The sequence below is a fragment of the Rhipicephalus microplus genome, chromosome 5 (assembly GCF_043290135.1).
Source record: "Rhipicephalus microplus isolate Deutch F79 chromosome 5, USDA_Rmic, whole genome shotgun sequence".
NCBI classification, from domain to species: Eukaryota; Metazoa; Arthropoda; class Arachnida; order Ixodida; family Ixodidae; genus Rhipicephalus; species Rhipicephalus microplus.
In genome coordinates, this window is record NC_134704.1 from 65,740,385 (window position 1) to 65,767,490 (window position 27,106).

At 44.5% G+C, this 27,106-nt stretch overlaps 1 long non-coding RNA gene across 1 annotated transcript; it reads left to right on the top strand.

Moving 5' to 3' along the window:
* The first annotated feature begins 17,674 nt into the window (after positions 1–17,674).
* On the top strand, positions 17,675–20,806 carry LOC142817281 (uncharacterized). The gene is made up of 3 exons (XR_012895145.1): positions 17,675–17,986; positions 19,300–19,385; positions 19,750–20,806. It is a non-coding gene; the product is annotated as an uncharacterized LOC142817281 (long non-coding RNA).
* Positions 20,807–27,106: the final 6,300 nt, after the last annotated feature.

Genomic DNA, 27,106 nt, shown 5'->3' on the forward strand with positions numbered 1-27,106 from the left:
CGCCGCTGGGCCGCGTCATTCTTTCTCATCGAATCTGGAGAGGCTACGCTGCAGGTGGCTGCACCCAAGGACGAGTGACATCGTCGCGCATTGCGTCAGACCCCCAGACAGGAAGACGCCAGTTGTTTACTCGACGGGCTCGCTTGCCGAGGTGACTCACTGCACGTGGGCGACAGAAAGGCGCCGTCGCCTGTTGACGCCGTTGAGTTGTTCGCGTCAGGCGGACTTGCGGGCTGGCCTTGACACAGATTGCCTTTTTCAGAGGCACGGACGTTCGCTGTCGACTCGCAGGCATAACAGTGCACATGTGGTATTTGTAACGTGTTGTTATATGTTTTTAAATCTACGCAGCGCCGACGGAAGTGTGTGGTTGCCAAAAGCTTGGACAACTATGAAAAAAAGAAAAAAATGCATTAGCTGTTGCTGCACGTCCATTGGCAGACACAGTGAACTAGTTGTTACTGAGTGTGCAGGGGCAGCCCGAACAACACGGTGCATTTTTGATACGTGACCAAGATAAAATGCCTTTATATCAATGCGCTCTTTCCCTGCAGATTAGACACACAGACACAAAAGTTTCTCTGAAAGCTGAGCGCTCATCATGATGGTACGCACACTGTTCGTGAACTCAAAGTACCCGCGATGAGAACGGTGATAATGCATGGAAAGACACGCGAGATAGATGTCAATTATTGTTGTGGGTCAGAAAGAAGCCCCAAATAGACCATTCATTTTTGAAGTGTTGTGTATACACCGCACGATAACTTGGGTAGGTGCTAGTAAATTAAGGTATCCCAACTAATAGCAGTCACAGCGCAAGAACCGCTTAACCTAAAGCACGAGAAGCGGCCTTACCCATCCATCCAGGAACAAACATAGTGCATAGTACACAGAGTAAACCAAATAAAGCAAGTATATAATTATGAACGTACAGAAAGGTTTATTCACCTCTAACGTCGTAAACAGCGTCGTCTTTCACTTGCGAAACGCACTTCGCTCTGACGAGGACGGCGTCGTCTGCTACAACTTGCTTCGCTGCCCTTTTACTAAATTGCTGCCACGAAAAAAAAAAAATCCTCAATTGCGGCATCCTAATAAATGCGGACAGAGCGCACCGCACGCGACGCGAAACTCTCAAAAACACGTGCAGAACGCGTGCAGCGCGCGAGCAAAGAAACGCGTTTTCAAGGCAGGTTGAATGGGACAGCGGAGGGGCGAAGACTCGAGTAACCAGTTTTCTCCCCGCATTGACTGACAGCGCCCCGCTCCGCAGCGCCTCCCTCGGCGTGGGTCTCCCGTTTCTATCGCGTCTAAGCCAGCGTTTCCAAACAATCCCGCAGAAACAGGCAGAAGACCACAAAATAACGCTGGTCAACAAAGGAACGCTGCTCGCGTGCACGGGGGCTGGGTTTGTTCGGGCACATCATGCGCACGTCACCTCTTGGTCGTATGCCAGAAAGTTTGGGGAAAAGATTTGGCTTGCGAAGGCTACGCGGAGGAGCGGCAAGGGTTTCGAGATCGCATCCTCTCACCCTCGTTTCGCGCCACTTCAAAAAACCTGTTTTCTCCGCTCGTAATGAACCGATTCGAAAAATTTTTGTGCCAAAACGTTCCACATCGGACACCCACAACTTCCACTGCCTAACTGAAATTCGGTATGGGGCCTGGTGAGTGGCCCTTTAAGGACCTCCGTCTCTAAAAGACGAAACAGACGTCGCTCTTCAACGTCCCTGCAGTTTTATTCAATAAACGCGAAGCCTGACGCACATCGTACCGTGCACCGTATCTTAAGTTGAGGCAAACTCACCAGAGCACCAGTCTCGTATGTGTGGCTCACCCTCGCGAAGACTAATTAATTAGGATAGGTGAATATATAATGCGATGAATATTTAGCAGTGTCACAAACACTTACGAAGCCAAAAACAATATGTAATGAACGCGGTTATAAGCGGGTCATGTGTGTGAGACCTCGGCCATGGAAGAACATTAGTAGTCTGGAGGAATTTATACTGCACCATCGTTCAGACAGCCCTACACAAGAAACTCACTTAAGTACACAGCCTCAATAGTTCTGCGGGCACAATGCGACAAAGTTTAATTAATTCATTCATTATGCCGACTTTGACAAATATTTTCCCTAGATTTACGGAACTAAAGAGATCGTTGCAAGTTTAAAAGAAATCATTTGCTGTTAACTTTCGAATCACGCAGGTCAAGGTGCTGTGCAAGTAAGGTTGAGCACAAATAAGCTTCGAAGAGTTCGAGTAAATATCGAAACCATGAAATGCTTCGCAAATTATACGATCAAAAAGTGTGGCCTTTCAAGGAAATGCATCATCATTTTAAATACTACCTGTATTTTGATCACTGCCAGTATGTTACCAATTTATATGTATTTCATATTTTGGGGGAATGTGTGTAGTGATAAAAAAAGAATAAATACCATCAGTGTTATAGTAAAGGAAATAAAATCATGCCTAGGAGCCGTATTCTGGAAAAGAGCTGGAAAAGAGTTGCAACTTAAGAAACGTAGGATGTAGATGCGTTTTACACTCCAACTAGTGTTTTAAGGAAGATGGAGGAAGTGACCGTACAGTCGAACCCATGTATATCCGCAGCTCGCTAAAAAGTGGGAATCACCGCCACAATGGTCTAGTGGCAAAGGTACTCGACTGCTGACCCGCAAGTCACGGGATTGAATCCCGGTTGCGGTGGCTGCGATTTCTACAGGGGTCAAACTTCTGTAGGCCCGTATGCTCAGATTTCGGGGCAAGGTAAAGGACCACAGGCAGACGAAATTTCCGGAGCCCTCCACTATACGGCGTCTCTCATAATCATATCGAAGTTTTGGGACAATCAACCCCACATATTATCATCGAAAGCGGAAATTAGTTGGATGTGTCGTATACTTTGATGTGAAGGAGTTAAAAAATTTATCGCATTTACGGTGCCAATTTTCATGCGAAACTTGGCTTTATTGTGCTGCTAACAATATCTACTGCAAAAAGAGGCAACATTAAAAGAAGGGATGCTGCTTTTATTTCTTGTTTTTTGTCTGATTTGTACATAATGCTGCTGTTCATATGCACGGTGTAAACGGGAAAATGCAGTATCAATACGGCCCTCCTTGTCACACCACTCATTTTCTCAGAGGCCTGTGTAAAGATCCCGTGCCATGAAAGAAGGTTCTTTTGGTACAAAGCAAACTTCTGGGAGCTCGCTGATCTGCCCGTTGATCAATTTATCAAGTGTCCTGGTTATTTCAACGCGATATGGCTAGACAGCTCGTTTCGGAGAAATACTGGCGCTGGTTTCGCAGTCGGCGTGAGCATCGTTGGTTGAGAGCCAAAAATCACCATCTTGTCCGGGACTCCAAATCAAGAAAGAATCAAATAAAATGAATATACAATTTTTTTTTGCGTTCAAGTGAGGATCGGACCAAGGCCGTATGCGTGGCTTTGTTAGCTTAGAGATGCAGTCAAAAGGCTTTCATGCTTCGCAAATACACGCGTCCTTTATACAGGCTTAACAATAGAACATGTTGCATAATGTCGCAGTAATATTGCGTGGTGCAAGCATACATTGTCATCAGATGTCAGTACATGTGACAATCCTAACGATTTCATGGGTTAGAACCAGCCACCCATTACAAAAGCCACACACATTACTGATCGATAGATAGATTGATTGATTGACTGATTCATTGATACATGGGGTTTAACGTTCCAAAACCACCATATGAATATGAAAGACCCCTTAGTGGAGGACTCCGGAGATTCCGACCACCTGGGGCTCTTTAACACGCACCCAAATCTGAGCACACGGGCATACAACATTTCCGCCTCCACCGGAAATGCAGCCGCCACAGCCGGGATTCGGTCCCGCTACCTGCGGGTCAGCAGCCGCAGCAGCCCTTACGGGTTGCAGGGGCTGCAGGGTCAGCAGCTCCTGCGCATTAGCCACTAGACCACCAGGCAGGGGCCACATGTTACTGAGCATATCCGTAAAAACCACATAGTGAGTGCATTGCAAGTTCGAAAACATTTCAATTGCATTTTGCCCGTGGTTTAAAGCATGCTACACATAACACCGAATACGGCTATATACGAAGGCTTGAGCGACACAAGCCACTTTCAAATTTATTGATTAGACTGTAGTAATCCACAATTTAAACTTCTCGAGTGGCATCATACCGTGAAAAAGTATGCACTAAATGGTTGAAGTACGCACTAGTAACAGAATATCACTATCGCATTTAACTCTTAAAAGGGAAGTTTAAGGATCCCAACCCTGTTTCTGTTCTATGTACAGCAAGTTTTTCTATGGCCATTAATTACTAATAATTTGTTCTGGTGTCATCTGCGGGCTCCCCGCTGTGCTGTTGCGTACCATTTCCGTCCTGGCACGATAAACGTAATGGAGGATAGTTTGAACAGATTTCATTTTACCACACTAGTACTGTTGGCATGTCATGTGTTCATGCCTCCACGACATGTCAACAATGTTTTGGTTGCGAGTGGTACTGCATAGCATGATAGTTTGTAGAGAATAACAATTTGTCAAACATGAATATATTTTATGACGTGAACGGGTCAATGACTGTATGCATGTACAGTCATCATCAACAGTCATCAGCAAGGTCTCACCTAGATTACTTCGACTGATAGCCGTGAAGGACTGGGCCCTGTTGCCGAGGTATGCTCGGATAGCTTGGATGCTCGGTATGCTTGGATAGTATGTCGGCATGCACGGGGAACATCTCGGAAACAGATTCCAAAGCTACGGGATGCTAGCGTCAAGCAAACTGCTTTAGAGAACGCTGTGGAGCGTTCGTGTTAAGCTTGCTGGTGGCTGTACAATCGTACGCCGAAGTATAGGCAGCTCCATATCGTCGACGGAAGATTTTTTCGTGCATGGCGTCGCATTTTCAGCGCTGCCTTATAATGATTAGGATCAATAAATTAGGTATCTAGGTATTGCTTATAATTAACGAGCACACTACCCATACTTACGTATTTATGTTGCGTTCCAGGTATGCCGAATATTTGCTTTTTGATCAAAATGTTTACAAGTATGAACGCAGCTACCAGTTATAGATGGCTGGGCGTTCAGAAAGTACCTGAACTTTCACCGAGTGGCTAAGTCGTGTGACACACCGATAGGTTTTACACTTCTTCGTAGCTCTATTTTGAATATTACGCAGAAGTCACCGGCAAGTGTGCCAAAATATACGGTCATCGTAGCCAGAAAGTAGCCATCGCGCTAACCTGAAATTTTAGTGAGCCAGAAAGAGTGAGAATGTAACCAATTTAGTGCAAAGTAGTCATTAATGGCCACCCTCAAGACAAGGTTCTATGTATTTGAAGTCGTTGCTTCAAAGCAATTACATTTGTTTTAGGTAATAAATATTGCAGGATGACTCAATGTTACTGCCCAGTGTGGTAATTTAAACTACCTTAGCAAATCAAGCTTAAGCAAAGGCGACAACAAATTTAGCGGCCACTTTTCGCATTTTTAGCAAGTTGGTATTTATTGAGGAGCTATATCAAGTCCATCGATCGCAAGTTTTTTCCGCTGTTGCTGAATCCGCGCTTCCAAAACAGAGGCGCGGCACGCTCTCCTAAAAGCATCGATTGATATGTGAGATTCCACGTGCCAAAACCACCATATGATTATGAGAGCCGCTGTAGTGGAGAGCTCTGGAAATTTCGTCCACCTGTGGTTCCTTAACGTGCGCCCAAATCTGATCCTATGGAACTACAACACTCCCGCCTCTATTGAAAATGCAGCCGCCGCAGCCGGAATTCGATCCCGCGACCTGCGGGTCAGCAGATGAGTACCTTAGCCACTAGACCACCGCAGCGGGGAGGAACCCAAAAGCAGTGAAGTGCGAATGATAGTATAGCTTCAAAACCCAAGAAACAGTTCCCAAAAGAAACCTGTCCACTCTCTGCACTGCCCGAACGCAAGGGAGTGCCAAAAGCAGCCGATGCTTTTCTCTGGGAATGATCCGTTTTTAGGAAGTTGTGAAATGCGACTTCCCATGGTCTCCTCTTTTATTCTGCGCACTCAGCGCACTTGGTGAACAAAGAACCACTCACCCTTGCGTACGCATGCAAGCTCACTTCAGCGAAGGCTGTCGTTTTGTCAGGCTTACAGGATTTTTCGTATAGAGTTTTTTTTTGTAGTTTTCTTGGATTTAGGCAATCGATACAGTAGAAAATGCTGGCCCATACTTTGAAATAACCTGCTGACTACTGAGCCAGCTGATCTGTGGCAGAGGTGGAGCAGTGAACCCTCCTTGGTTTACATAGGACGTCTTAGTAAAACAAAATATTAAAGAAAAAGAGGTGTGCTCGATCGTGAGAGTGTATACTTGGCTATTTTTCGACTGAGGAGCAAACTCGTGGCTATGAACGATGCACGCACATACACACGCAAAAACACAAACACAAAAAGCGACGAAAGTGGTGGTGCTCTGCACCAATACTTCCGAAAACGAGCTTTCAGGAACGCACTCAAAGAAAAACGTGACACCAAACTTTACACACAAACAATTGTGGGTGGCCCGATTCCGGGTGCTGCAGGCGTTAAGACATCAACAAGCGCAGGTCACTCGGCTCAAAGAGAAGCGGAACGTCCACGAGAGACGGCATCCTTGAAGAAGCAGCCTCTGAGCGGTGTTTTATGGCCACGTCACACGCAGAAACGGCCAGTCGATCGGAGAAGAGCTGCAGAAGTGAAGAGATAGGCATGTGCTTTTTTGGAACAAACTATTCATCTAGCAGCGAAAATAGAAAAACGTAGCCGCTGCCTCAATGTCTGGCAGATCACTCTCACTTATGTGCGCATGTGCACAATGTTGCTTGCCACTTTCTCCTTTTGGTGTTGCGTATTTTGTACACCTAAACCTTACCGACCCAATATTTTGGTCACCTATTGGTATTTTATGCTTGTTTTTCACTTTTCTTCTGTAGCTGCAATCATTTTCGCGGCAGCCATTTTTTAAGTTCTTTTTTCACGGTAAACCCTCGTAGCTTCACCACCGTTCTTTTCAGTCGGTCTCTGGCGACAGGCACTTTTACAGCCATATGGCAGGTTATATGGTGTTTTGCCTATAGCATAAGCATGGCTGAGAAATGGGTATTCCGAAGTGTAACTGCACAGTTAAACGGCGGTCGACTCCAAGGCAGCCCTTCAATGCGTGCGAAGTCTACGACGTGGTAACTACCACCAGATGGTGTATCGTATAAATGAAATTTGTCATCGCGCCGCTGATCAAGGACACGACATTGTTTTACAATGGTTGCCGGACCACTGTGGCATCAGTGGTAACCACCTCGCCGACGACGCTGCCCGATGTGCTCACGATGGAGCACCCACACTGTTAATACCCCTGTCAAGAGTAGACGCAGCTAGAGAACTTCGTCACATCGCGCATAATGCCACGCTTGCGCACTGGAATTCTCCACTTAACTCCATTTATCGCCCTAGGAACCTTAAGTCATTACGTCAGAAACAACTGCCATCCAAGATTTCTCGACGTGACGCTACAATGTTGTGCCGGCTTTGCACTGGGGTAGTGTTTACTAAGTCATTCAGCCATCGCATTGGCATGGCAGTTTCATCCATGTGTGAAAGCTGCAACTGTATACAGACTATTGAACATCTCTTGTGCCACTGTGCCCAATTTGATGAAGATCACCGGACTCTCCAGTGTGCACAGACTCGATAACCGGCCATTTAATGAAGAAAAGATGTTAGGAGCCTGGTCGCGCAGCCCATCAGCACAGAAAGCCACACGAGCCCTCCTGAGATACTTGACAGCAACTTCATTGAGGGACCGCCTGTCAAACTCGGCATTGTATGTGTGATGTGACATGTCCATCCTTCTCTCTCTTTTCTTTTACTCCCCTCTCCCCCTCCCCTTGTGTATGGTAGCAAACTGGACGCACAGTCTAGTTAACCTCCCTACTTTTCCTACATTTCTTCCCCCTCTCTCTCTCTCTCTCTCTCTCTCTCTCTCTCTCTCTCTTTCTCTAAACGGGGGTTATTATTACTGTAAATGCAGACTGTCTAAAAAAGAACATATGAGCTCACTGCCTCTCTAGGGAATGCCTACACAAATGTTCAACTATCGAGCTAAGTAACGTTGAACGGGGTCCGATAATTTTTATATTTCACGTATCAGAGCGCAAATTTCTGCCCCCCCCCCACCCACACTGTTTTGTAATTTGCTTATCGTGTTTACCCGCTTACTGACAAGGCTGTTTAGTGTTGGCTACCGTCGGCTGGTGTGGTCATTATTTATTATGGCTTACAGCGTGAAACACACGGACATAGACTAGAGAAAACGTCACGATAGAGCGTTGTTCTTTTAGAGACGATAGTCTTTTTGGGGACACTTCGAAGCAAAAATTTTGGTCTGTCTACATGTCTGTCTGCCTCTACATTTCTCTCTTTGTTCGCTGCAACGATACTCCAAACAGCACTAAGCAATAACCCCTAACGGCCAACCCCATCTGCAGTGCCCACCACTATTGCTCAAGTTTCAGCGTTCATACTTGTGCGATTGTCAATTAAAAACAATTATTGGGCATATCAGAGGCACCACAACAATACATCAATATTTTTATGGGTGTCTTTACACTAAAGAAGGTACACATAAGTGATTCTAAGGACCGTAGCGTTTATCGCACGGCGCTGACATTGCAACGTGATGCTCAAAAAGGCAAGTGTTTCCAACGCTTTGCTAAGACGACACGGTGGTGCCACCTGTTCATCGCTTTGCGTTCTACACCTTATCGCCTCCGAGACAGGCGCGTATCTTTCTCCATGGGCGCGCACGCCTTCCTTTGTTCTCGAAGATACCTGCCAGATAGCGCTCGTGAATAACGTGCCCTGATGCGCTCGTTCGCCTTCACTGCATGGATCGAGGTTCTCTAAAGCAGCGCTTTCAAAATACAATTCACCTATTTTTTCGCGCAGAACATCAAATAAACGTTCTGTTCGCTCTCTTCACACGCAAGACTATCGTCTTTCGACGACATTTGCAGTGAAAACATGCCGATACGGGTCCACTTTTTAATTTCATTATTCATTGATGCATTGGATGGCTGGATGAAAAATTTATTCCTTCTTATTTATAAAAAAACCGCCTCCATAATTTGTCTCGATAGCTTGTCTGGGTGCTTGAGGAGCAATTTTTCGTTCAATAAGGGAGTGGCACTCACAATGTCGACTTTATGTCCGGGTCTTTCACACTGTAAGCTACGACAAATATTCACTAACTAGCCAAGTTTTCATTGTGGTTTTTATTTATGATGTCAAATGTAGTATAGTCTTCATTATGGTTGGCATACGTAATTTATAATGCTAGCTAACTTTGGCTCAGTCACACTTAACGTTGTTTAAAATGGTGTTAGTGAGGTATTATTTACTAGTCTGTTGCCCATTCTTACTACATCTCGAAATGGTTGGAAAGGTGCCCAATTTCGGCTACGATCGGATAATAATGAGTGTCACCTTCATATTAATATAATCGCCTTCTGTGAACTTGAATCCAATAATGAAGCCAAGTTTACGAATTCATTTCCTTTAATTTGGCTTGCCAGTCGTTGTGAAATTTTCGTCAAGGGTATTGTCTCTCGTCGTCCCAACAACTGCTGATACGACGTTGGGAGCTAGTGGAAATAATCGAAGTTTGACCGTGTGGAAACCCTCAGATTTACCAACTGGTCTTCCATTTCTCGGTTGGATGCGGCGCACTCTATGTGTAAGGCCTTACCCATTCGCGGAGGGCGCGGAATTCGATACCTAGATCTCAGAACTCCTTTAGAAAACACCATATGAAGGTGAAACGTGAATTGTGGTTGCAGTGCTGCCATTCTAACTTTATAAACATTACATATGTATTCCAATGAGACAGGCATGACATTGGCAAAGCGTCACTTGTAAGTAATCGCCATCCACTGAAGTTGGTCTACATAGCACTATCGCGGGTAGTACTATGCTCGCAAGCACAACCTTTCAGCTTGGGTTGGCAATACTTATTTTGCTCTTGACTTTCTAACACAACTATAAACATATGGTCATATAAAAGATATGCGACTATTCAACACAGGTGCCTGTGCGTATAGCATCTGCACATATAACTAGCCTCATTTTGTAACGCTTCACTCAACAAAAAAAAATTACACCTCAGCTATATACCTTCCCTCCGAATGATCCGCAAGACATCGATTCGCATGATACGTGGCATCTGCCAAATTTCTTTTTTGTTCGATTTACCGTAGCTAAATTACGCTAAATTATATCGCTGCAGAACATGTAAGTCTGCCTTCTTCCTCTTCTTTTTTACCTTGCATGGGGAAACTGCTCGCGTTTTAGGGGCGAAACTTTTTACAGCAACACGCGTTCGTCCTTCGTAGCCGTTGTAGTATGTAACAACTATAACATTTTGACCTCCAAGGTGGTGTTAGTGAGAGATTTCTTCTGTGCGTTCTTGAACAATAAAAAATAGTGCTCAATGTACATGCCAATGGCTGATAATGGGGAATGAGAGACAAGAGCATTCGGCTTTTAGTTTACGCGCACGCTGCGATCCCCCTCAGCAGTCATTGGCATGTACATTGAGCACTATCTGACAAGAAAGGGTTGCTACGTTATACTCGCTGGGTGTAACCTCCTTAGTTTTAGAAAGGTTTAGTGAGCGTTGAGCCGCAGTGCCATGAATACAATGAACTAGTATATACCATGAATTCGAGGTTGTTAAAGGTGGGAAGTACACCCCAAGCACTAGCCGTAAGAAAGTGTGCGTGCGTGTGCCACCTCTCGTTTAGTCCTTGGAATGTCCACTGGTAAGCGGTGCTTCAATATGGGGAATATATCATGAAAAGATGCGAGATGGTGGTACTTCGAGTGTTGAATATATGGACGAATGGACACACAGCCAGATGCATGGATGGACGCATGAAAGGATGCAGGGGCAGATGCATGGACGAACGCAGGGACGGACGCACGAACATACGCACGCACGGACGGGCGGACGGACGCATGGACGGTCACACAGACGGACGCATGGACGAACGGAAGCAAGAACGAATGGACGGACGAATGCTTCGCCCCACTCTCCATCATTCACTCCGTGGATATTTTGCCATTATTTTATTCATCTGGTTGCATCTAACAAAAAGAACTGACTTAATATTCATTCCCTTTCTTCCTTTTGGTCACAAGGATGTGGGAATCAGCGCGCAGCGTGTTCACTAACGCAAAAAAAAAAAATTGACGGCAGATGCACGAGGTGAATGATGATAAGACTGGGCGAAGCTCTCTGAAGTAATACCGTGAAATTTTCTTTCGTTAATTCGCCCGATAAAAAAAAAAGACCTGAAACGATTGATTAAATGTTTTATCAAAGTTTTATTGTTGGTTTCCGTTTTCCTTTCAATATGACCGCTTTGTGGTCGGTGAAATATAAGCTAAGGGGTTCTTGCACTGGTTGCAGATGAAAGTTGGCAAACACGATGTCGATGCAGGGGCCTCTAATGGTGGTTGGGTTGGGGTTTTCAAAGGAGATGCATTTGAGTCCGAACTTTTCTGACATGTGATGCATCAACCAATGTTTGTTGGGGTTTGTAATGTCAACGTTGAAGTGCCCGACGAGCATGAAAGGTTTCGACTTGTCGTATATACACATGTCTCTGTCGTTGAACAGTTTGATGTCTTGAATGGGAAGATTTGGTCCCAGGTACAGTATCAAGAGGGTGATGCCACCAAAGTCGACTGCAGCACTTTCTTCATCGTTGCTCTGTGTGCAGAGTGCTAGTTCCACAACTCGAGCTTCTTAGGCTTGCTTTACGTAAACTGCATCGGCATCCTTATCCATACGAGCACACACCGACGGCAACGAGCATCGGCAACTACAAGTCTGTATCGATATGTTTTTTATTATAAAACCATTGCTTTAGAAAACACCTGGCGTCTTTCGTTAAGCAGCTGGCGTCTTCTTTTTGTTTTGTTTTAAAAAGATCTGGCGTCTTTTCGTTTTGATTTTCAAAATCATCTGGCATCTTCCGTTGGTTTATTTCATCAATCAACGGCGTTTTGAACAAAACATTTTTTATTGTATGTAATCACGCACAGGAGAAATCTCACCAGGCACTACCTTGGAGGTAAACAATGGCTGCTACTGGGAATGAAAAACAGCAGAAGTCAGCTTTTAACACTTCTATTTCTACTAACGTTTCCTACTGGAACATGACATTGGCTGCTAATAGGAAATGAGGGACAGGAGCATTCGGATTTTAGTTAACGCGCACGCCGCGAACTTTTTATTGTTCAACAACGCACTGGAGAAATCTCCCACCGGCACCACCTTGCAGGCCAAATGTTACACTTGTTACACACTTCGACTAAAACTATGAAGAACGAACGGGTGCCGCATTAACAAGCTTCGCCCCTAAATATGGGTGGCAGTGAGGCATACACACGTTTACAATATACTTCTAGCGATCAGAGACACAGTTGATACTGCCTTGTTTGCTGCTGCTGCTGCTGCTAAACAAGCTGCACGAGTGAAGGCTCAGAGCAGCTTACCCCAGCATCAACATGGGCATGCCACCGCCGAATGCTCCTTGCAGTTGGCATATTACGAACGCGTCAACAAAACCCGCAAAATACTTAAACAGTCGATGTCTTCTTTCACATTACGAAGTGTTCTAATCGCTGTGGAATTCCCCATTCTCCGTATTACTTTTTGTCCTCTTTCAAAACATTTATTGCCCATTAAGATTTCACGGCGGCATTGTTGGTATTTCTTAGTTCCCGAGGTGTAGCACATTCAAGACGGCGCAAAGCAAAACATGCCTAGCGCTGCGTGTTGTCTTTCACTTGGTTTCCTTTTGGATATACATTGTACCTTCGGGCCATTTTCGTCTACTGAACTGGCCGATAGTAAACCCAAAAGTGCTTTGAATTTAACCTCCCTGTCTTTCTCCATTCCCACTATGTTTACCTTGACAAAAAATCCCTTTCCGACATTTGTGTTTCCTATTTCTTGTCGAGCTTTCAAAAAAATTGAATTAAAAGCTCCCCCCTCGCTTCAAAGACAGCTTTCGGAATGCTGAATTTTCGATAAAGCTTAGTTCCCCCTTTTTCAAAGAACATAGCCCGAAAGCAGATGTTCAAGCATGTAGTAGCTATTGTGACCTACGCAGCTAGTAGCTGGGTCCGAAGCACAGTGCATTAACGATGCAAAACTTCACATTAGCGGGGAATCCCACGTTCTGCAAACTTTTGTGGGCGGGTCTACATCGGAAGGTAAACGTCGACAATGTTTTTCGCGCTATTATTGTTTACAGTATCATACTAAGTGGTCGCTGAACGGTGTCTGTGCTGCACCAAATTTACTGAACGCGTCTTTGTTTTTCGCTGCTTTAATTTTGCCCTGGTAGGCGTTAGTGATTCGCTAAATGAAGATGGACAGTATTTTTGGGCACGTCGTAAGTTGGTGAGTTCAAGTCTGCGTGACGCACTGCACGTAGGGCTTGCTTTGGATTCGAAGTGCTGTGCACTTCTCGCTGGCGCAGCAGTTGAATCTTTTGTAACTTCTGAAGTAACAACTTTGGTCGGTCGGGGACGTATATGCCACTTGCTGGCTCATGCTTATGATTGTGTGCTCATGATTGTGCTCATGATTGTGCTCACGAGTGTGCTCATGATTGTGTGTACCTTCTTATTTCTCTGCAACCTCTTTTCTTCCCTTCATCCCTTTCGCAGTGCAGGGTAGCAAACCGGATGTGCATCTGGTTAACCTACCTGCCTTTCATTGCATCTTCATCTCTCTCTCTCTTATGCCGTGGGTGAAAAAGTTGATAATATGGTGGATGGTGACTGCCTGTTCCATGCTACTAATTCGTAGCCTGATGCTAATTAAGTATACGCTATGGTAATTGCGATCACTCAGAATTAAGGCAATAAGCCTGCCTCGATCACCATGTGTGTCTTGTGTGCGCTCCTCCGGGACACTGCGAGTTGGCCGAACGTGAGCTGCCTTCAACGGTCTCAGTGAGCAACCGTGCCAAGGAGATGCGCTGACTGAACATGTGATTGGTAAGCAACATACGTGCTCCCGCTTATCTTCGCAAGGCAGGGTTATGAATGGGGTCATTTAGTAGAAGAGCACTGGAGTGTTTGAAAGGTCTTACGTCACGAGAGGCGCTGTGCTGTACACCTGTCCCTCTCGATGTACACTTGTAGCTGGGCTCGAGAACAAGAAGAAGAACCATATACTGCTGTGCGTCGGTGTTCCTAGTTCTGCGCGAAGGCATCGTATACTTACGTGTGATCGTAAACAGAATATTTATGAGACGCCGGCAGACTGTTCCCCCAGGCATGTGCTTAAAAAGTTGGATAAGTGAAAGGGAAAATGAAATCGTTATAGACGGCAGCCTCCCGTCGCTCCTCGTGTTCTGACCTCTGCCATGGGGGCTTGGTTTTGTTCGGGCGATTCAGAAATACGGGATTGAAGGTAGATCTGGTGCTAGGAAACAAGTCACAATAACGAGAAGTCTCGCCGTGCATAAAAAACAAGAGAAGGAAAGCAGTCGGGACTGTAGCCATTTTAAGTCTACGTCACAAAACCTGGTCACTTCTAGAAAGGTATTTTTTGCGGTGAGGGGTACGTTAGGTGGTAATTTCGGTAAAAGTGTGTGACCTCGTGGTACAGCTGATTCCTGGCACCACAAGTCACTTTGAGCCCGGTTAGCGAGTGCTCGGGCTTGGGTTTGAGTGGCCGTGTTGCCCTGGGTGTCTACAGTGCGCAGGGACCCAGAGGAGGGCGATGAGGCGATCAGGCGGAGGAGATAATTCAAGAGTTCTAGCAGCCAAAGAGTGGATTTTGAGAGGGGCAGAATTACGAGTCGCAGTTGTAGAACCGGATAAAATGTACCAGAATATCTGCGAAATGAGCTCGTCAATGATGTCGCATTAATAAAGATGTCCTGTAGCACTCTCGATGCCGAACAGGCTGCACGACCTAATTTTGGAATGACCGTAGGCGCATTGCCGCGAACGCGAGCGCAACTAGAAGGCAGGCAAACGTTTTCAGCGCACTTCCTACAGTCTCAACACTGCGTGCAACTGCACACGTTTTCTTTTTTAAAGACTATAGTCTTGCTAGGGAGACTTTGGTATGTATATCTCTTTAGAAAAAAATTATTCCATCGTGGGACGCTACAGACACATGTGAGCAGTTTCTATGCAACAAGCACAATAACGTAAATAAATTAATAAGCACATTATAATTATTGCCTTTGAAGAAAAATTTCCAAGGCCAAAGAGTGTCCAAAACCGCATCACATGGCGACATAGTATATACAAAACATGCAAGACGTGAAAATGTCATCAAATATGTACAAGGGATGTCATGTGTGGAATTTTAATAGCTTACCGTCTCAGAATAGGGCGCATGTATACACAAACCCACATGTATACGTGGCATAGATAAACACATGAAAATATTAAAGTAAATGCACCAATCGGTTACAGTGAGATTACCTGGCTATAGGAACCAGGCCAGATGTAATACTAGCCGTACACGCCTACGAACTACCAACTGGAAGCGGTATAACCACTGTCGTAGAAATTCCTACTCCCCAAAGAACAATTTCTCTGACAGAAACGATAGAGGGTCGAAGTATGAGCTTTCCAGAATCGGAAAGAGAGCTCGACGACGATGACCTGCTGACACAGCTTTGCACCTACCACGCCACAAACAAAAAATCTCGCTGCTATTAGGAGGCGCGCAAAGCGACTACATGAGCAGCGACCAGATATGACAAAGCGATTAACACCTACGCCACGGAAACCAGTGTTAACGCCTTTGCAAAGCACATTTGAAATGACACATTGCTAGAGTACACAGTAAAAATATTTGCACCCAAAAGGGTGTAAAAAAGGTGCTTTTACGAGAAAGACCCTTTGCAACACCCTTTAACACCCATAAATGGTCGATTGAAAAAAAAAGTACCCCTTTGTTAGGGTGCTTGCCTCAATAGCACCCTAAAATAGGCTCTAAGGGTGCTTTTGTGCCTGAGAAGGGTGTAGGTGCCGATTCATCAGATGGAATATGCAGCATAAGAAGAACACATAATTATAATATTTGGGATTTTACGTCTCAAAAACCTCGATATGATTATGAGGGTCGTCGTAGTGGAAGGCTGCAGAGATTTTCACAGTGCAAAGGCTTCTACCTTTTCGCCTCCGCCTTAATTCGACTGCCACGGCCGGCATCGAACCCGCGATCTTCGGATTGGCGGCCGAGCAGCGCAGCTACTGCACGAATATGTGGACGTTGCGTTAAATGACGGCCTAATTGACTTAGAATGTGTGAAGGTGCTCTCCGAATACAGCAGAATGTCAGCAGAAGCAAATCGCGTTTCATCTATAATGGCAATTAACTGCAATCCATGTTACGAAAGCTTTCCTTAGCGTTGGTTATAAGCTGCATGTTTGCTATGGATTATATACACACAAATAATGTTCGCCCGAGTATGGGTGGGTGTGTGTGCGTGTAAGCGCGATTGTGTGTACACCCGTGCATGTGTGCGTGCGCGCGTATGTGCGAGTCCGTGCTTGTGTTAAGCGTGCCTGTGCACATGTGTACGCCCATGCATGCGTGCGTTTACGGTCGCGTGTGTGTGTGGCCGTATGTGTGTATACGGTATGTGTGTGCGCCTGTGAATAAGTATGCGTGTGTATCAGCCCGAGCACCCTCGAATTTCGCGTGTGTGTGTGTGTGTGTGTGTGTGTGTGTGTGCGGGGGGGGGAGGCACTGCTTCTTATTGTTTAAGGTCCCACACCTGTTCAGACTGGGAGTCTATATGGGAGGTGGCTTAAGGAATGGCGGTGGTCAACGCACTGTACACGGACTATTCAGTACATGGAAAACAGCTGCACTATTTCGTACCTGATCGTTGCTTACGAACTTGCTGTGGTAGCTGATTAGCTACGCTGAGGTGCTTCTACGCTCGAAAACGTGGGTTATGAACAATTCCCACGGAAAGCTGTCACTGCACTTATGCACAACCATCGTTTATATTAACAACGTTTAACAAGAACGCGCCCTGCCTTTGCTACAGGTGCTTAGCTAGCTCTTCGGGCAACCATATGGAATTATGTGCTGATCATGTGGTCAGCAAAAAGTTTGTTATAACAACCTCGGCACGTTTCGTGGTGCGTGCAAGCCTTCTAAACATCCGCGACTGTGGATTAATTTGTTCCAGCTTCGACTACGCATTCAGAGTTTGCGGCACCATACGCGGAAGTGCCAGACACAGACAATGCAAAAAGAAATTCCTCTGGAAAAAGGTGTAGCGATGCTCTCCCGCTAATGCCACCGAGGACGAAATAATTATTGTTTCTGGTCATTCCATGGTGCACTTTGTTTTCCGCAAGTTTTGCTTCACTATTTCTCGCCCACTGCAATCGCATTCCGTCAAAATACTCAAAGAACCCGAGGCTGGTAAATAGCCTGCGTCGCTGTGCGACTGGCTGGAAGGAGAGTTGCCATTTACAAGGAGTCATTCCGGGACGAACGGCCGTCCGCCGTATGCGCTATAGCGTTTGCCTTTCGGCGCCGTCCTGTCGGGTTTCAAGCTCCTCCCCCCCTTCCACCCCGCTCACCACGGCCAGCGTTGCTCCCACAACGGCGGCGTAGATAAGCGAATAGTTGCGTCACCGAACACCAGCGTCGACAGCTGCGGCGCCGCCAGTGCCTCCTCCTTCTCTATCTCAACGTCGCTCTCTCTGTCTCATCGTCTTTCAAATGCGTTGCGTTGGTCTGGGGTCTTGGCCGCTGTGTGTGTGCTAGCGAACAGGCGCATATTCAATGGTGGTCACGCATGACACCGTGTTCGAAGTGACGCTCGGATTAAGGAATATTCATGGAGTGGCGGACACGGACAACGTGGGCCTGTTAACGGTGAGTGTACTGTTTTCGTAGGTAGTAATCATACAGCGCTAGCTGGGCGCCTGCAGCAGCTCTGCCGAAGTAGGCTGCCAACCATTTACAACAGCATGCGTTCGCGGGCCTGTTGCAGATGCCCGATTAAACGTGTGACTTAACGAGTTCACACTGCTATGCGCGATGTTGTGTAAGTGCCTGCATCACTCATACAGTGAGTGACGTGATCACTTAACAAGGGTGGGATTAGTTGCTGATCGCACATTGTCTCTACACTGCACAAAGTGATTGATATTGTTTTAAGATGTGCTTTGGGCTACATCGTAATAACATTTCTATTAATACTCAAATGTGCAACATGCTTCTGTAGGTGTAAGCGTAATAAAGAAAGAAAAAGCAAAAATTATGTACAGAGGCACACTGTACGAAATGGCTTTTTTTTTGCTTAAAGACGGTATAGTTGGAGGTGCTGATATGCCGCGATGCTCCCAGCACGTGCGCCTCGGTCTTTTAAGCTATTTAGGACAAGTGCCATCAGCAACAGGGAAAGATCTAGCAGACTTTCAAAGGCGCGTTGTTGTGGCCTTCGCCGTGCGTTGTTTTCCCTCGTTTCTGTTTGCTGTTTTTGTGCTTCGCTTTCATCTGCGATAATGTTCGGCGTTATAACAGAATCGAGAGAGTATACGTGACTGTTGGAGCCATGTGCGGTAGCTCTAGCATAAGCCATGGCTGCTGCAACGTAGTCGGCGTCCGCACGCGTTGGTGTCGTTCGAGCGCTCTTACTTGCGTGATTGTGTTTAACTGAGTATTTAGGCACGGGTTACGTTTGTAAATCCCGTAGTGAATAATCGCTAATAGCGTGCCCCTGACTGCCATCAGAGGATGGGCTTGGTTGTCGAAATATGCCAGACGCTTTTTCTGAAAGCAAGCTTTGAATTTTTTTTTTAAGAAGTACTTTCATACGTGCAAGGCAGTGCCTATTGCAGGCCCGCAACTCTTTAAAAACTGGACGAGCTATCACATCTTTTATCAAATTACAATGAATTAAGATGATTGAGTTATAGATGACGAATTTCTGTGCTAGGTTAGGTGCACAAAACACATGTTCGCAGCCCTACGTCTAGAAAGCAGGCAAATAGGAAGCACAGCGTCAAATTTGGTTTAGATTCCATTGACGGAGCGTCTTGTGGGAGTAGAAAGAACGAGAAAATTGTTCATTTTTGATGCCCTTATAGAGGCACTCGGAATTGCACTGATTGGTGACTTGTAACAATTCCTCAGATTGTTAGAGGCGTGATTAAAGTCAGTAAATCTTTTACTTTTTTTTGCAGACCTCTTCGCTAGTGCCACGCCCAAGATCATTTGTTCTCATGTAAAAGAGAAAGCAGAGATGTCTTCACTGTTTGTACAGGAAAAGGTAAGTTTCTTGTGCATTTTGATTAATGTTACATGTTCTGAACGTTGTACTTTAGGAATTGTTTTTCACACTGGCTCACTACTCTAGAAGGAATTTGACTCTTAGGTGAGTTCAGGCTTTCGTAAGTGCCATTTTTGAGCTGTAGTCTTAAACTTCATCTCATTTCGGGAATTTGCTGTATGCTCGAAAACTTTTATCTTTATCATACGAAATTATTGGAATGTATGGGTTGTATGCTTCGAGTTCAGTGTAATGTCAATTGCACGCCATTTCGAAGGATACACACTACACATTCTTTATATATGGTGCTGCCAGAACAGCACGAACATCCTTTTATGAGAAGTCATATTTGCTCTTATTACAGGATGGGAGGGTGCCGCTGACGTCCTGCGTAGTCTACCCCCCGGCCCCAGCCTAGAGCAAGCCTACTTCCTGAACCTCCACATGGATAACCGAAAAATCTTCCGTGTCAGTAATGACGAAGAAGGAGTGACAGCACTGATGAGTTGATTTTTTTTTATTTTCAACATTGTCTACGGCCGCAAGGCCTTTAACATCCACTGTGATTGAGCGGATTTTTCTCGGCGTGAGTTTGGAGTTTATCAAAGAAGTTGTTCAGGCAGTACGACGCTGAAAATTTTAGTGTCACAATGCCTGAACAACTTTTTCTAGTGTGGTCATGGTAGATGAACAAACATTGTTATTTGTGTAAGTTATTTTGCTTAAATATAGCTGGACCATTCCATGCCAAACGTCCCAGCCACTTTGGCGACCATCTGAATTGTATTTGAAAAAAAAAGTGCTGACTTACTGCGTTGAAAACAGTGAACTGCTAGAATATTTCAGCGAGAAAAAAAGTTTTGTTCATGTGGCTGGCTTATAACTTCCTGGCACAATGCCGTCTGTGTGCTGTTTGTGGAAAATTTCGTTTTAAAACTACCGCTTATTTTTTCTAAAGCAAATTCGGTCTACCTGTTAAGCAAATGTGCTTCTGTAAGGTATTTGAAGCTGAATAATAATAGTGCAATTTTTGTGCCACATTCGCTTCCAAGAATAAAGCCAAAATGTGTTATGTTTGCATTTTTTATTGCAATATTGCACTTTGTATGAATATCTGAGCAGTGAATACTTACTCCACAGAAGGTATATTATGAGGAAAAAATATCTTTAGACTTCTCAAGCTGCTGAAATATACAAGAAAATATCACGAATTTCACAAAATTGTGATTTTGGTCCGTATTGAGATGCAATTTGCTCCATGTTGTGATACAATGAAAACTCATCATTATACCTAAATTGTAAGAAAATGAAATTTTTTCTGTAATAAAAATCGTATCGCAAAAAGGACAGGAAAGAGCGCTGTCAACTGAATTTTATTGAAGGTGCTACGAGCGTTTTCATACTGAGCACAAGACCAGGGCTCATCTGCAACAACACATGTGTGACCATGACAAAATAATTTTAACCGATAAAAGAATACTCTTTTTCGGAAAAGATAAGTGAAGGTGTACTGATGCATTGATCCTTGGCCTTCCTAATAAAGAGTTCTAAAATCTCTCATTTTCCTGCTTGCTTTTTTTTTTCAAAAACCGTGTTTTATGAAACCTAGGACTACACTTACATTCTTTACGGTGCCCGGCCATGAGACTATTATAGCCCTTCTTAACATTTAAAGCATGCTGTCTTGCTTGATCATTGAAGCATTGCCCAGTTTGTCCTATGTTTACTTTTCCACGTGTTAGCGGTATCTCATACACATTAGATTGGCATTCAGTAAACCTATTCTAGCGACGAATGGTGCAAGATTGACTATTCCTGTTGCTGTAAGTACATGCACTTTTGAAAGCTTGCAAGGGGTAGAAAACAACAATGTCATATCTCCTGGCTCTTTTCCTAAAATTGTGAGACACCTTATGTACATAGTACCGTGTGACATGCAAAGGTGATTGGTCATTCTCTTTTTCTTTTGGTCCTGTTTCCTTTAACTTTAGTTTCTGCAGGAGGGTTTCGCAAACAAGTGTGATGATGCTGTTGGGGTATTGGCTGGTGCTATCAGCCCAGGAGTGCTAAGAATGTTCTGCCTTTTCATAGTGGGCATTCAAAATTAGTAGAAAGAGGAATTGATACCACATGTACTCAGGCCACCCTTCAGAAGTCATGTTAGCACAAGGGTGAGGTCAGGTTTAAAAACCAGATTAAAAGACTAAAAGATGCTGGGTATCCCACCAGAATCATCACACCCATTTGCGAAACCCTCCTGCAGAAAGTAAAGTTAAAGAAGACAGGACCAACAAAAAACAATGACCAAAACCTTTGCATGTTATACCACATCATGTGTCTCACAATTAAAAAAATAGCCAGCAGATATGATATTAGCGTGTTGTTTTCCACCCCTTGCAAGCTTTCAAAAGTGTGTGTACTGAACAGCAACAGGAATAGTCAATCTTGCCCCATTCGTCACGAGAATAGGTTTACTTAATGCCAATTTAACGTTTGTAGAAGTATTTTTTATCAGGTAAACCAATGATCAGTGCATCACTACACGTTCACTTATCCTTTCCGAGAGGGAGTATTCTTTTCACAGTTAAGATTATTTTGTAGTGCTCACACGTGTCGTCGCGCATCAATACGGTTCTTGTACTCCGTATAAAAGCGCTCGTAGCACATTCATTAAATTCAGTTGACAGTCGGTGCTCTTTCCTGTCCTTTCTGTCTCTTCCTAAATTTGTCGCGCTGTGACTAGCACACAACCACGATGAACCAACTCTCCCAAATTAAGCTCTTGTTACGTAACACGTAGACCGAGTTTCGTATGGAAAGAAGGAGCGGTGCTTTTAAAATAAAATTTTTCACATACAACACCTAGACGGCATTCCAGGAAGTTCAGAGGGCAGCCACGTGACCAAATATTTTTTCTCTCCTAAATATTCCAGAAGTTCACTATTTTCAATGCAGCAGGAGTTTTCCGAATACATTTGAGATGGTTGCCAAAATGGCTGGGACATTTGGCATAAAGTGACCCAGCGGTGTCATTAGCCATAATTATGCAATACCTCTTTTGTTTTTTGTGTGTTTTGACTCAGTTTTGTGTTCGTTTTTAGCTTATTGTGTTTCTGATCATTGTATTGGTTTCTTAAGTATTCGCTAAAGATATATGTGCGAAAACTCGTATATGTTTGCATGTACATCATTTCTCATAACCAATTGTTATACATCCAGGAATACAAAGCTTAATCCACTGTGATTGTATACATTTGAAAACACTATCCATATATATTTTTGTGTGCATCACTTCTTGGGAACGATTGTGTACATGAAGGCGTATATAGTGAAATCATGGTGATTGTATATATTTGAAAGAATCATAAGTATATATTTGCCTGTATTTCATTCCTATTAACCGATTGTGTACATGAAGGAGTATTAAACTGGAAACCACTGGGATTGTAGATACTTGAAAGAATTATAGGGATATATTAGCGTATATTTCATTTGTAGTCTCTATGTACTTGAAGCAGTATACTAAACTGAAACCAGTGTAATTGTATGTTGCAAAGAATTGTCAATGAAGTGAAACTGAATAAATATAATAAACATTTGAGGTGTTGCATGTGTAGTGTACGTATACGTGAACGTATATCTGGTGAAAAAGTTGTGTGGCAGAAGAAAAGTTTATGTTTTATTTGCCTATTAAATAAACGCAATATGCAAGGGCAGCAAGGCTTCATTTTTTGTAACGCGCATTATGCATATACTTTGAAGTATATATAGATCCAGCAGAAGTTCATACACGATAGTACGCGTTTATATTTTTGCCCAGACGCAATGAATGGAGCTCGACAGGTGGTGCACCATTGATAATCAGGACCACTTTCTTCAAGTAGTGTGTAATCAGTGCATGCTGATATCTATTAGTGCAGTCTAAAAGAATACTGGCACCCCTGCCATGGCGGGCACTCAACACCCTTGTGCACCCTTCTCGCACCCTCCTCAGAGGGTGCTAAAAAAGTGATGGACATCGAAGGCACCCTTCCTTAAGGGTGTTTTTGTAACACCCTACAGTTTTTTTACATGTACACCCTATTCTAAGGGTGCATGAAGAAGCACCCTTTTTGGAAGGTGCTGAATTAACACCCTTAGGGTGTCGTCCACGGGACAAGCTCATTTACACCCTTCTGGGTGTAAAAATTTTTACTGTGTACGTGCTGGTTAGACTCCTATTAGGACAAATGGAAAAATGTTATCATGTCCCGCCTCTCATTGTGCCCCGTCTTGAGAGTTCTTTTCATCCTACACGCCTCAGAAAGTCACGGAGATGGCCAGGAAAAAAGGATGCCGTTATAGTGCCCCATGAGAGACGTCTCGATTGTGCTACAGGGGATGGAGTAACCAGAGGACGCAGAAGGGCCGCCATTGTTTCTACAACACGGCTTTCTAGATGGCCCATATTGACACAAACCTACTGCCCGTGCCGATAAAATGCTACTTCTGTGGAGGAAAATGCAGGAACGTTAAGTGCTTGCGGTGCAGAGTTAAGCCTTGCATCCGGAAGCAAGAAGCGTATCTTGGTGTCTAAGAACTAGCAGGCAATATCACGCGCACGGCACTTATCACCGTGTAGCAAGTAAAGAAAGAATCGCAGGGAAAGCAGCAGGCAGCGAACAGACACGGATGGGAATGCGAATCCACCGCATTTGCGAGGTTCTCCAAGTGCTGCTCGGCAAACTAGCTACGTTCCACCTGATCAAAAAAAAGGGGGGGGGAGTCAAGGAAGGACGGCATTGACGTAGTTATTCGGAATGGGGGCTGTACAACATGAGATATGTACCGTGCACGGCGGCAAAACAGAGTCTGTGCTAAGTCCCTTCTTTCCAATATCGATAAGTTGTACTCCGAGTGTGGCGTTTTGCGGCCTCGAGTACTGAAAATCACACGGAGGTTGATACGCTATAGCAGTTGTAATCAAGACACAGAATGGGAATGGAGTCGCTTTTTCGAAGACCGAAAAAGGGATGCTGGCAAACGTCTGGGAAACCAATGAACAAATATCTACATCTTGAAAAATTCAATGCCGCACCTGAAATAGTCTCATACTCAGCAAGAATTCGTATACTACGAGATAAACTGGCTTCTTTCTTCAAATATAGCGTGATCTCATCAGTGAATGCTATAACCTTCACGGTACCACTACCTGGTAGTGAAAGGCTCAAAACATATGGATCGGTGAGCAGCGAGTGCACGAATGTTTCCAGGCTGAGTACAAAAGGTACAGGGGATAGAAGACAACCCTGGCGTACACGACGGATAAAAGAAAATGGAGCACTCTCTAAACTATAAAAAAAACAACGTGCTGTGTATATTTATGTGTGCATTTCTGAGAAGCTCAGTAAATTTTTGCGAGAAGTCAAACGCTGCCATTACCCTAAGTATGTGGGTATGTTCGAAGCAATCGGACGCCTTTTCTCGATCAAGTGAAACGAAAAGTCGCCGAGCTGATCTTGCCAACGTGTAAGCAGTTATATCACGCGAAATAAATGAGAGACTTTGTGCTTAGAAAAAGTGGTTAACGATTTAGAGTATTTCGTACACTACTATGGGAAAGCATAAAGCCTTCCCGTGGACCTCACACTTGATGAGGCCGCCAAAGGAGACTTTTAAAGTGAAACCATATTTATGATACGTGGGCTTAACGTCCAAAACCACCATATGATCATGAGAGACGGCGTATTGGAGAGCATCGGAAATTTCGACCACCTGGGGTTCCTTAAAGTACACCCAAATCTGAGCACACGGGCCTACAACACTTTCGCCGCGATCGGAAACTGGGATTTCATCCTGCAACCTACGGGTCAGCAGCCTAGTACTTTAGCTACTAGACTACCACGGCGGGGCATCCAATTTTAGAGACTTTTTTATTTCCGGATATATCTTACACAGCTTATGTGCACACGGAAAAAAGGATAATGGTGATCAATACGTATGTACAATGCAAGCTGTTATATACAGCGAAATAACTTACAGCGTATGCAGTGACGTACAATGCAAAAATTGTTCAACAAAGGCAGGACATTCATGACATCGAGATGATTAAACTTAAATAAACAGTAACGCTATAGGAACAAACAAGGGTAGGTCATTCACAGTTTAGGGTGATGTTTTGCATTCACCTGTGAGGACAATTTGCTCTCGCGCTCAAGAACAATATTGCACAAAAAGGACATGTTTCTAAAGAAGAAAAGAAAAATACACACTGTAATGTCACAGTAGTACAAGCTCTAGCACACCTCCTCAATAGGGGAGGAAAGGCTTGGGCACTCTGTTGTTTTTTACGATAATAAATCGTGTAGACCAGCATCGGAGGAAAGCCTTTTCTCCCAGCATGACTAGCTCTGCGTTAAGATGCATAAGCATTATGTTTCTTAGCCGATGTAGTAGGGGAAACATGGCTCTCTGGGGGCGTCCCCTCAGGCGGACCAGTCCCCTTCGTTTCCATAAGACGAAGGCTCCGATAGCCATTAAAAGTACGACGAAGTTATCCCTGTGGCTAGACTTCCAGTGACCGATGAAATCCAGAGTGAGACTAACTGTGACCCGATCAGTAGAATGTCGAAAATTCACTCCTTCCTAAGTGACCAGCCATATTGATCTGGTTTCTGTGTTCATACTGGCTGACATTGTAAATAAAAAAACAACTATTACCCATATTTTCACACAACATAATTACGGTGTCATTAGGCAGTGTGTTGCTTTATTTGTAAAGAGCGTAGATACGCAATTATAAAGATCGCAGGGCTTATTACTTGGCGCTGGCAACGTGACGCTATGACTCGAAAATGGGTGTTTTCTATGCTTCACTAAAACTAAGGTCTCTAGATGAACAAGGTAGCCTCACTCATTGTTCTCGAGCCGTCCTCCTCACTCTCTCGATTACTCCTCTTTTTCTCTGCCATCCGCGTCTGTAATTGATGCATTACTTGCACGTGATCTTTCAAATGGCAGGTGGTGTTATTTATTATTGTGCAAAAGGTTCAAAACGAGTACGCATGCGCATATGGCTCCAGCTGGATTCTCGCCGTGACCAAAGACAAAATCGTAGCCAGAACATAAACTGAAGAGGAGGAGCGTTTCGGTGTGTGCTAAGTCGACCAAGATTGTTTCGCCATGCTCGTTCAATGCAACATCAGCGTTTTTCAGCAATGCTGTGTTGCCGTAAACAACAGAAAATGGTTTCGCTCTCTTTCAACTTACCTCGTGCTTTCCGAGATGAAGCGCACCATGAAGTGCAACTATGAACCATTTCACACGAATGCTTTCGTGCAACTCCGTCAACGTATGTCGACGCAGATCTGCGAAGCGAGTTCACTTGTCGGTTTTTATTGAAACGCCAGGCGCGCGTCTAATGCGTGTCTAGTGCATGCCAGTTGGTACAAATACATATGGGTATGTACGTATACAGAGCTGCTGTAGGTTGTAATCAACGCACCTTCACAAACATTTCACTCTTGACCAGTTCCTGCTTGAGCCGAAACGCGCTGCTTCGAGACACCTCACCAGTAGAACTCTCACTTTTCAGGAAGTTCCCAGCACCGCATCAGAATCACTTGGCATCACGATTGTCCAAATGGGCACATTTAAAAAAAACGTCATCGCAGTGCTGCTGGACGAGTGTTCGTACCAGTCTGGTCGTAGTTTTTTTTTATTGCGTGTGCACAAGCCGGTTG